Genomic DNA, 9,582 nt, shown 5'->3' with positions numbered 1-9,582 from the left:
TGCTTTAAAGGAAGTCCTTTGCAAGATAGCCTTCAAGAACCTCCATGACAATAAGGGGGAGAATTTAGAATTCTACATTGACAGTGTTAGTCCCGAAGTCTGACTCTGCAATCCCATGGACTGTAGCCCACTGGGCTCCTCTGTCCATGGGATTCTCCAGGCAAGAATACGGGAGTAGCTAGCCATTCCCTTCTCCAAGGGATCTTCCCAACCCAGGGATCGAACCAGGGTCTCCTGCATTGTAGGTAGACTCTTTATCAGGGAAACACAAACGCTTTGTGTTGGCCCCGCTGAGTTTTGAACTCAGGACCTTCAGATTATGAGACTGAAGTGCTGCATACTGTGCTAAGGAGGCACCTGTCAATCTTGGCTTCTATGTTATTCACAGATTTTTTTTTCCTAAATGTGGACATATAATGGTTGCCCCTTATAATTTTTGCTTAGGGCCACTGTATTGTGAGCATACTCAGTGTGCCAATACCAGATCTCTTCATCTGTTAGTCCACTTGTTTTCCTAGAAGGAAATTCACAATCCTGGAGTTTCACTCTATGCATAAGAAAATAGGCAAGTCTATTTGCAAGATCACATTAAAGACACCAAAGTTATTAATATGTGGTTAAATGGGCTTTAGATGCCTACGTAAGGGAATGGGAAGAGAAATGGCCTGTTAAGAAGCAAGACTAAAATATCCGTGCAAACAGTGACCTGACCGCATGAAACTCTTGTAACTTGTTGTTTATAGATTTGGTCCTGTTGGATTTTTGGAAAAGGTGTCTGTTTCATACTATCTTGGTTTCATCCTATTTTTCACTGTCCTCATTTCTTCAATGTTCCAATGTCTTCATTTTCCTACTTTTTCATTAAATTCCATCTTGTTGTATGTCTTTTGTACCCTTTCTGGACCCTTCATTTTGATTTGACTTTCTGTGCTGGGTTTATTACCAGAGATTTAGGTGAGTACTCGGATTGCATCTGGCCATCTGGCATGGAGGAACCCTGTTCAGGATCAGATGTCTTTCCCCATTCCCCACTTTCTCTATGACCAGACCAGAAGGGTTCCTACTAGACATTTCTGAAGATGAATTATGTGTTTATCATCACAAATGGATATTGCTTTCCATTTTAATTTGTGGAGTCTTGTCTTCACTTCTGCTTTCTAGATTATAAGTTTCTCCAACCGAGAAGTCAAAACATCTCTTGAATGCAGGAAAGAGTGTAACTCCAAGTACCAGCATAGGGCTGACTGCCTCAATAAACACTTGTTGATTTATGTCCCTTTTGAGACTATGATGATGATACATCTATAAAATCCGTGAATATATTTGCATCTGACTATTTCTCTTTGTGAGAGAAGTATTAATAGCATCTGTAGTGATTGGAAGTACTTGGGGCCCTCTTTTTAGGTTGCATCCTAGGTCTTAATTTTTGAAGAAGTCAGTATCTGCCTTTACTCATAAATTAAAAATCTCACCTTTCATGCTGTTCGATAGGCTCTCACAAGGGGAAGGAGTTGGCCTGTTACTCATTACTTCTCATTTTCAGACCCTCTGTGATGACTGGATACCATGAGCATTTGGTCCAGATGAGAATCTAATTTTCTGTTCCCTTTGAATAATAAGAATGTTCTGTGGGACTCTGGCATCTTGGAATATTAGTAGGTGTTAGGTATATGAAAAAATATGTCCAATCCATTATGTTTCAGAAATCCTGGATTATTAAAATTAGATAGATTTCTTTATTGCATGGCCATTCCAAGCCTTCCGTGGCTTACGTGTTTTTTTTTTCATATTCTAAAAGGTAAATATACTATACATAGTGTTTCCTAAGATTATTTGACTTACAGGACCAACCCCATACTAATCCTTCTTTCCAAGGGACTTTCAATAGAACTATTGCTCTGTGGTCCTTAAATTTGGAAGCCCTGCCAGAGAACTTGTCATACCCCCACCACTAGGACCAACACTAATACCAACATTATTTCCTCTTAAGTACAAATAGCACTTGATGCTTTTCAGAGCATTTCCACATGTATTATCTCATTTCATTTTCATTAGCTGTGTTTAGGGCAATCTTCCCAAGTGGTGCTAGAGGTAAGGAACCTGCCTGCGAATGCAGGAGATTGAGATGCAGGTTCAATCCCTGGGTTGCGAAGATTCTCTGGAGGAGGGCATGGCAGTCCACTCCAGTATTCTTGCCTGAAGAATCCCTTGGACAGAGGAGCCTGGAGGGCTACAGTCCGTGAGGTCGCAAAGAGTCAGACATGACTGAAGCGACTTGGTACATTGAGCACAGGCTAGGTAAGTATAATTTTATCACCCTAGTAGATGAGAAAGGAGAAACATTATCCCGGTAGTGTGTCAGAGAATTTTTGAATTGCATAGAGGTAAAGAGGACACAGGTCTATGGCTAGAGAATTCTTGATATTATAAAGAGTAGACTTTTTCAGTTATTTTATTTATTTAATTATTTTTTTACAAACAATTCCTCCCCTTCAGCACTCTGCCTAGAAGAAACTCTTCTACTGCATGAGGTGACATCCACATAATTTCAGATACTGTGGAGGGTGATGCACTTAGGTGGTTTGATTCTGTGTTAGGGTGCCAAATGCATTTGCCTGTATAAAACAGATTGATTCAATATTGGATCTTAATGCAATTGGGAGAAAATTGAAGGAAAAGGTTGAAATCTGACCACAGCATTTCATTTATAGCAAAAATTTTGTACAGATTTGTTAGAAATTCTGACCACAGACCACTCATTGGGATGCTTTAGAAACTTCCTTCTGTCCCCAATTTCTACTTGGAACTTCATATACTTTTAATGTGTGTTCAGTTCAGTTCAGTCGCTCAGTCGTGTCCAACTCTTTGCGACCCCATGAAGTGCAGCATGCCAGGCCTCCCTGTCCATCACCAACTCCCGGAGTTCACTCAGACTCACGTCCATCAAGTCAGTGATGCCATCCAGCCATCTCACCCTCGGTCGTCCCCTTCTCCTCCTGCCCCCAATCCCTCCCAGCATCAGAGTCTTTTTCAATGAGTCAACTCTTTGCATGAGGTGGCCAAAGTACTGGAGTTTCAGCTTTAGCATCATTCCTTCCAAAGAAATCCCAGGGTTGATCTCCTTCAGAATGGACTGGTTGGATCTCCTTGCAGTCCAAGGGACTCTCAAGAGTCTTCTCCAACACCACAATTCAAAAGCATCAATTCTTCGGCACTCAGCTTTCTTCACAGTCCAGCTCTCACATCCATACATGACTACTGGAAAAACCATAGCCTTGACTAGGCGGACCTTAGTCGGCAAAGTAATGTCTCTGCTTTTGAATATGCTATCTAGGTTGGTCATAACTTTTCTTCCAAGGAGTAAGTGTCTTTTAATTTCATGGCTGCAGTCACCATCTGCAGTGATTTTGGAGCCCAAAAAAATCAAGTCTGACACTGTTTCCACTGTTTCCCTATCTATTTCCCATGAAGTGATGGGACCGGATGCCATGATCTTAGTTTTCTGAATGTTGAGCTTTAAGCCAACTTTTTCACTCTCCTCTTTCACTTTCATCAAGAGGCTTTTTAGTTCCTCTTCACTTTCTGCTGTAAGGGTGGTGTCATCTGATGTGTGTAGTCCGCACTAAATTTCCGTAACTGTTGATGATTTTCTACACTTGACACTAACATGAGGCTACTTTCACTATATGCAGGTCAGGAAGCAACAGTTAGGACTGGACATGGAACAATAGACTGGTTCCAAATAGGAAAAGGAGTACATCAAGGCTGTATATTGTCACCCTGCTTATTTAACTTATATGCAGAGTACATCATGAGAAATGCTGGGCTGGAAGAAACACAAGCTGGAATCAAGATTGCCGGGAGAAATATCAATCACCTCAGATATGCAGATGACACCACACTTATGGCAGAAAGTGAAGAGGAACTAAAAAGCCTCTTGATAAAAGTGAAAGAGGAGAGTAAAAAAGTTGTCTTAAAGCTCAACATTCAGAAAACGAAGATCATGGCATCTGGTCCCATCAGTTCATGGGAAATAGATGGGGAAACAGTGGAAACAGTGTCAGACTTGATTTTTGGGGGCTCCAAAATCACTGCAGATGGTGACTGCAGCCATGAAATTAAAAGACGCTTACTCCTTGGAAGAAAAGTTATGACCAACCTAGATAGCATATTCAAAAGCAGAGACATTACTTTGCCAACAAAGGTCCGTCTAGTCAAAGCTATGGCTTTTCCCGTGGTCATGTATGGATGCGAGAGTTGGACTGCGAAGAAAGCTGAGTGCTGAATAATTGATGCTTTTGAACTATGGTGTTGGAGAAGACTCTTGAGAGTCCCTTGGACTGCAAGGAGATCCAGCCAGTCCATTCTAAAGGAGATCAATTCTGGGTGTTCTTTGGAAGGAATGATGCTAAAGCTGAAGCTCCAGTACTTTGGCCACCTCATGCGAAGAGTTGACTCATTGGAAAAGACTGATGCTGGGAGGGATTGGGGGCAGGAGGAGAAGGGGACAACCGAGGATGAGATGGCTGGATGGCATCACTGACTTGATGGACGTGAGTTTGAGTGAACTCTGGGAGATGGTGATGGACAGGGAGGCCTGGCGTGCTGCAAATATGGGGTTGCAAAGAGTCAGACACGACTCAGTGACTGAACTGAACTGAACTGAACTGAACTTTCACTAGGTGAGTGTAAACAGCATGTTGTGGGTAAGCAGAAGTTAAACAGCAATTATCTAAGTCTATAGATTGGGTTTAGTAACCAGCGTTTTTATTTCTTCTTTTCTTTTGAAAGGACATTTGGAGAGAGAAATAACAGTGCTTGTGAGTAATGGGAGTGAACTTCCAGATAATTCCTCTGAAAAGGCATTCCTTTCTATAGCTAATCCACTTCCCCCGTATAGATCTGTCTTCCTTGGAAGCAAAAAACTATTGTATAAAGGGAGTGAGTGGTACCAAAGAGACTCCTTTCCTCATTCTCAGAATGGCACAGATTTATGCAAAGAGCATTAAGAGCAGAAATCAAATAAATAAATAAAAATTACCTAAGAGCAATACAGTTCTTCTACCAAAGTCTAGGCATTGAGCTTTGAGCAGCTGCAGGCTGAGTGGCTGCAAATCTTTGTAGAATCTTCATTGACACCAAGAAGAGGCAGTGCAGTGCAGGATGCTGAAGGGCCACCTAGGGCAGGGACCCTGACATTCTACAGATCTTCTCTGCTAATGGGACAGGGTCAGCTTGGCTGTGATGCTTGAATCATGAGCTGTGTCAGGGTAGTGGGCCAAGTGGGCCTCTCGAGCCTTTCAAGACTGAGGGGGCATAGCTGGAGGAACTAGGCTAAAGCTTGATCTATTAGAGAAAGCTGGGGTCTAAGATTGCTGTCTTGCTCTCCAATATATTTTCAGTACTTACCAAGAAACACAGAATCAGGTTCAATAAATACTTATGGGAAAATATGGATGGATGGATGAATATGACAAGGGTACCAGGTAGGAATACCAAGTCTGATGGGGAAAGCCAGGATGGAAATCAGGTGTTGTGCTAAGAGTCTGTGAGGCCATCAACGATGAAGTCTCACAGTGCCGGGTTTTAGATGGATTGAAAGTGACATAATGTTGGAAACAGAAACAGACGAAAACCAAGAGTGTGTTGAGTGTGTGACTCTAGCCACCCTCCTTAAGGCTACATGATCGGTGGTAAACTCCAGACACACACTCTCACGGTTGTATGTTAGATGCATTGTATCCTGGCATATACTTGTTAACGATTCCACAGTGTGAGATCAGTTCTTCATGACTGATGTTTATAAAATCCCCAATTATGCAACCCCCTTTACATACTGATTACAAAGTAGGAAGACCCAATGGGAATTTCTAACCTTGTTTCATTTCCCATGTAGATAGTTTTCCTAGATAAGCAGCACTCTAGTACACAGATGTACTGTAAACAAGAATGTATTGCATGGCAGGGAAAACCAGCATCCATTTAAAGTTTAACCGGAGACAATTTACATTAGCAGGATAATCTTTGTGAATATCTGGAAGAACTCATAATTCAAGTGGCAAGCCAAATTGATTCTTTCTGGTCCTTGTTTATTGATGTTTGTCAAGCCCCTAGAGTAAGCTTCAAGAAACAGGAGGTTTAAGATTTGTGTCATTCTCTTCAACTATCATAATGCATTCGTAGTGGTTATAGCTCTGGTTTCTATTTATACCATGGGACTGATTTTAGCAAATTCCATGTGTGGCAGTTTGCCCATTATTTACATGTTGCTCTGAAACACATTGATAATGGAGAATGAATGACTTGATTTTCCAGACATGAGAATGGAAATGTCTGGGTTATCATGGGACTGACCATGTACACACTTCACTTGTCACCATCCTATTAAATCAGTTTCTGAAGTGGAATGCCAAACTTCTTGGCATGCACATCTGCATCCATACATGGGAATCATTAGACTATGTAAATGCTGCGTCTTTGTCGTCATCTGTGCTTTATGTTCATGGGGAGAGTTATTCAGTTATGTAAATAAGTCACAGACAAAGTCTTAGACAAAAAGTTCTTGGACTGGTGAATAATAAAAAGTTTTTTTTTTTTTAATGTGTTTGTTGCTTCCATATGACTTTTTGTTTATGTTCTGGATTATAGCCATTGCCACCATTGTGCAAAAGCCAGAAAGAAATTTAATCGGGTGTTGCCCACAGGGGTTGTTATTTAGTATAGTTTTCAGTTTCCACCACATCTTACTAAGTCAGTGGACCCAGATGCAGCAAACCTCCGCTGGGGAGATCTAGGGTCCACATGCTCAAAGCCATCGTTTCATAATTAAAACATGTTTCTATCTTTTCAGATTTCTTTGAAGATAAAATCTCCTTTAAAAATTATTCTATGCTCCTAATTAGAAGTTCCCCCAATTCTTTCCCACAGATATTATGTCTAGTTTTTGGTTCCCCAAAAAACATCTGCCCAATAATCCTTTTCTAAACATAATTAATATATTTTCTCAAACATCTCTCGCTTTCTATCTGTTTGCCAGTATGTTTACCCCTTCAGCTCTGTATCGGAAATTCTGAAAAACAATGAAATTTCAGAGCACAGTGGGGAAGATATCCCATGTAATCCTCCTCCATGCTTTCTTCACTGTCCGATCTTGAACTTCTAGCTGCTTCCTTGGTTGTCAGCTTTTTTCATGCTTCTCTCTCTTAATCACCTTTTGTATCCAGACTGTTATCAGGTTCTGTTTATTTGGTCAATATATCATTTACCTCCATTAATTCACCCATTCACTCAAGCCTCTACCTTGTACATGGACAGGGTTAATCTCAGGTTATCATGGGCACTACTGTCTATACCATTCTCTACCTCAAGCAAAGTACAGGTCTATCATTTTTTATTTAACCACTGAACCTGCCCTTTAGGGGTCTCAGAGCAAGAGCCGCTGAACACAGGGTTGGCCTGCTATAGTGCAGAGTGTATTAAAATGAGGTTATTCTCCTGACAGTCCCACACTCTTGTTTCTTGTTACCTTGACTCTTCCTCATTCTTAATAGGTGGCTACTGTGGTAGGCAGAATTGTGGACTTCCAAATGTGGCCACATCCCAATCCCCAGATCCTGTGAACATGTTACTTTATGTGGCAAAAGGTAGTTTACAGGTGTGATGCAGTTACGACAGTTGGGATGAGGAAATCATTTTGGATTATCTGCTTGAGTCCAGGATAATCATAAGTCTCTAAAAGCAGAACACTTTTCCTTATTTGTTCAGAGAAAGAGATGTTACCAGAAAAGTTTCAGAGGGTGGCCACCTTGTTGACTTTGAAGGTAGAGGGAGGGAGCCATGTGCCAAGTAATGCAAGTCGCCTCTAAAAGCTAGGAAAGACAAGGAAATGGATCATCCCTTCCTCAGAAAGAACCTGCTGATGCCTTGGTTTTAGACAGTGGGGTCCAGATCAGACTTCTCATATACGGTCTGCAGGATAATAAATCTGTGTTGTTTTAAGCCATTAATTTTGAGATAACTTGACATGGTGGCATTGAAAATTAATACAGCTCCCGTGACAGCCATGGGCTTCTATACGTCTTGGGTTGACTTTTGGTATCTCCTGTCTACTGGCCCTTCCATATTGACCTCAGTTATCTACTTCAGCCCTTTTTGCATCTCAAAGTGGGGACATCATCCATTCCTTGGTATCTCCTATTGACTGTGCATTTCTCAGCTTTTAGATTCCTTTCTGCCAATAGTTTCTCTGGGCTTCAAGTAACAATTTTTCCCTCCTGTAGTACTTTTCCCCTTCAGTAAACCATCTACGCTAGACTAGGTTTCAAAGCTTTGGATTACCTGACCCCAAACTATCTTTCTGATTCTCTCCTCCAGTTTGTCATGGTCAAGCCTGTTCCAGTTAAATTGTACTTCTATTTTGCATATAATCTTGACTTTAGAGACTTGGATCAGTCAGGAGAGGCTAGATTATGCTGGGGAAACAAAAACAACTTCAAAATTTTAGTGACACAAAATACCCAGGTGGGTCTACTGCAAGTTGGGCCCCACAGTTCCTCGTGTGCCTTATGGAGGAGCTATTATCTCAGCAGTTGTTGGCCATGATGCAGCAAAACAGAGTTGCACATGAGGTCAGCAATTACACCTGGGCCAGAGGTGACATCTGCCCCTTTGACTTTCAACCTAGCTACACGGCTTCATCCTATGAGAATTATAGAATTAATGCCTATCATCTATGGGGTAGATGCCCATTGCTGTCAGTCTATGATCCTCTGCAGATGGGTTGGGGAATAACTTCATATCTATCAAGTCTGTCCACAGCTGCACTCTCCTGCAAAAGAGTTATTTTGGGTTCCCCTGGTTATGGAATGGTAAAGTGGTTATTTTACTGTGTCCTCAGCTTATACCTCCAACAGTTATAAGAAATTTAATAAGGGGAAGAAAAATGTTTGTTTATTCAGTCACCACAATCACGCCTTGACTCCACTGAATGCAAAGTACAGTTAGGTGTTTGGGAACTGTAGTGATGACCTAGACATCCCATAGGGGTATAGGATCCCCTGGCTATAGGAAGGGCTCTGGGATGGACTGCTGTCCCCACGTTTGGCAGGCATGCAGAAGGCGGTCAGGATGTGTGTGCTCAGTTGCTTCAGTTGTGCCCAAGTCTTTGTGGGCCTATGATCTTCAGTTCAGTTCAGTTCAGTCACTCAGTCGTGTCCGACTCTTTGCGACCCCATGAATCGCAGCACACCAGGCCTCCCTGTCCATCACCATCTCCCGGAGTTCACTCAGACTCATGTCCATCGAGCCCGTGATGCCATCCAGCCATCTCATCCTCGGTTGTCCCCTTCTTCTCCTGCCCCAAATCCCTCCCAGCATCAGAGTCTTTTCCAATGAGTCAACTCTTCGCATGAGGTGGCCAAAGTACTAGATATGATCTTAGTCCACCTGTCCTCTGTCCATGGGATTCTCCAGGCAAGAATACTGGAATGGGTTTCCATGTCCTCCTCCAGGAGCTCTTCCTGACCCAGGGACTGAACCTGTGTCTCTTACGTCTCTTGCATTGGCAGGCAGGTTCTTTACCAC

The sequence above is a fragment of the Capricornis sumatraensis genome, chromosome 1 (genome assembly GCF_032405125.1).
Source record: "Capricornis sumatraensis isolate serow.1 chromosome 1, serow.2, whole genome shotgun sequence".
NCBI lineage: Eukaryota > Metazoa > Chordata > Mammalia > Artiodactyla > Bovidae > Capricornis > Capricornis sumatraensis.
The sequence above is the reverse complement of the archived record's forward strand: the minus strand, read 5'-3'. Positions refer to the sequence as shown.